Source organism: Babylonia areolata, chromosome 1 (genome assembly GCF_041734735.1).
Source record: "Babylonia areolata isolate BAREFJ2019XMU chromosome 1, ASM4173473v1, whole genome shotgun sequence".
NCBI lineage: Eukaryota > Metazoa > Mollusca > Gastropoda > Neogastropoda > Buccinidae > Babylonia > Babylonia areolata.
In genome coordinates, this window is record NC_134876.1 from 48,165,815 (window position 1) to 48,168,314 (window position 2,500).

At 49.4% G+C, this 2,500-nt stretch overlaps 1 protein-coding gene across 2 annotated transcripts in view; it reads left to right on the forward strand.

The window, feature by feature from the left end:
• LOC143283559 (sodium/calcium exchanger Calx-like) overlaps nucleotides 1–2,500 on the forward strand; it is a 112,579-nt gene that overhangs the window by 17,064 nt on the left and 93,015 nt on the right. Inside the window, exon 1 of one of the 2 annotated variants that reach the window (XM_076589814.1) lies at nucleotides 1,220–1,242. The exons of the other annotated variant lie outside the window; for it this stretch is intronic. The gene's annotated coding sequence lies outside the window, so the exon portion shown is untranslated. Of the gene's footprint in view, nucleotides 1–1,219; nucleotides 1,243–2,500 lie in introns of those variants that run through there. 2 annotated transcript variants of the gene reach the window in all.

Below are 2,500 nucleotides of genomic sequence, written 5' to 3' on the forward strand. Positions count from 1 at the left end.
CATAGTGTATTCCAGTAACCGATTCACGGGGAAGATAGTCACCAGGATTTATGTGTTTTGTTGTTGTTGTTGTAGTAGTAGTTTGTTTTTGTTGTTCTTGTCGTTGTTGTTGTTGTTGCTGCTGCTGTTGTTTAGATTTAGATAATTATTTGATTCTGAGCAGGTACTGTCATCTGGAATATATATATTTTTTAATTTTCTTTCTTTCTTTTCTTTTCATTTATTTTCATTATTCTATCTTATTATTTTTTTTTTTTTTTTTTTTTTTTTTTTGATATTTCAACATTAGGCTCTGAGCAGCTCAGTGAAGAGAACCAGAAGACCGGTTTAAAAAAATAATAAAAACAAAATTTAAAAAAAGAATTTTTTTTTTTATGCCATTCCAAGCTTCAGTTCGGTAAGTCACCACCAGGAAGACTTCCGCCCTTGAGTATTGCGTCATCTACGGCCCTCTGTCCCACTCCTCCCCGACACCTTCGTCTCTTATCCTCCCCCACCCCCCTCCAGCCCGCTCCCCCCCACCCCCGAACCCTTCCCACCTCCCACCCCCCAACCCCGAACCCTCTCACCTCCGTCCCCAGCCAGTCAGTGAGCCAGGCGTCATGACACAGGACGTGGTAAGTTAGGAGGCGAGATGTGGGGGCGGGGGCCGTGGTGGGGGGAAGGGTGGGGGGAGGGAGTCTATATAGGCTATGTGTTTGGGGCTGAACTGTTTTTTTTACTGCCGTAAAGAAACCCCTTGTTTCTTTCACTGACGTCGGTACGTGTGAGTCACGATGTCCTGGGGTCTACCCGGCTGTAGCTTTGGAGGCGACTTCCTGAATCGAGAAATACACACACGCTCGGGCGTGTATACACCACGCATTTGCAAACACAAAGATATACACACACACGTGCGCGCGCACGCACACACACACACACACACACACACACACACACACACACACACACACACACACATCTTGGTAGTCGGTCGAGCCCGACAATGACATCTATGCGACTTTCTGTCTCGTTTGGTGTGGACTCGCCTGTTTGCCACGGCGTTCCAGTTCTGCTGATCTGCATGGGCGTCCGCAGTGAGGGCAGGGAAACTGTCCTGGCTCGTTGTGCATTGCTGCTGCTGCTGCTGCTGCTGCTGCTGCTGCTGCCTTCCTCTTCTCGCGGGCCTCGGTGATGCTGCTGTAGCGGTTCTTCTCAAAGCTGCCGTGTTGCTACCGGCTTTGTCATAAAGGACGCGAGCTGGTCAGTCCTAGTCTGTGCATGATTATCTTATTGCTTTCAGGGGAGGTGGTGGGGTCGGGGGGTTCTAGCATGTGCAGTGTGGACTCTTTCAGTCGCAGTCTTTGAGAGTTTTTTGTTGTTTTTTTTTTTTGTGGGTGTTGTTTTTGTTTGTTTTCTGGTTTTGTTGTTGTTGTTTCGTTTTTGTGTGTGTGTTTTTTGGGTTGGTTTTTTTGTGCTTTGTTGTCTTGTTGTTTTTTTTGTTGTTGTTTGTTTTTTGTTGTTTTGTTGGTTTTTGTTTTTTGGGGGGAGTGGGGGGGTTTCGGATGAGGGGGAAGGGGACAGGCGGGGGGGGGGGGGGGGGGTGCTTCCTCGCTTTCTTTTGCCAAGGCAGAGTTCCGACGCCATAGATGAGCTGCTTGGAGATTCTGGAGTCATCCATTCTGATGATGTGCCATGTCCAGCAAAGCTGAGCTTTGACGGAGGAGGAGGATTTCCATGCTTGTGGCCTCTACTCTGTCCGAAATATCTGTTTGTTTTCAGACCGCTGAAAGGGTAAAACTACCAGCCGGCCGTGGCTTGCCAGCCAATTTGAAAGTGGGACAAGCCTTTTCTGGTCTCCTCCCTATAGTGAGGGTGAGCAGTGCTACACCCTAAATAGGCTGTTCAGTCGCCTCAGTAGGAAAACGCCGAACTCCTCGCCATCTGTTGTCTAGGGGTCGGACAGAGAGAGCGACTATTGTACTGACACAGGCCGCCTGTGTGCAGGGTTGGAACTCCAAGTTGCAGTGATCCCCTCCACCTGTTGCTTCACCCCGCCTTCCCCCTTCGTCGCCACAGGGCTCTGCAGACAGCAGAGGATGAAATGAAAGATGAGATGAGAGATTCCGCATAGAGACTCAGTTCTGCAGGAGGTGTTGACAGTGGGAGAGTCGATGCACAGTCTTCTCACTCTCTCTTGGACCAGGAAGTCGGGTTCCGGTAAAAGAGAGCTGGCATAATTCACGATCAGAGACTTCTTCGGCTGCAGAAGGTGACCACGACGCTACATACATTGTATGATAGTCAGTCGTGTCTTACTATGACCATCAGAACAGCAGAGGAGGCAACTGCTGTCCCGACTATCTGGGCTAGAATTTCATTATAGTGGAGAGAGAGTCTTGCCCAAGTTACACCCACCACTCTCTCGGCCACGAGGGTTTTAGGACAGTCGGCGTTGGGATGGTTCCCAAAGGGCAGCTAGCCCCCAAGGCTGCAGCACTAAGAGCCAGTGCAATCATGC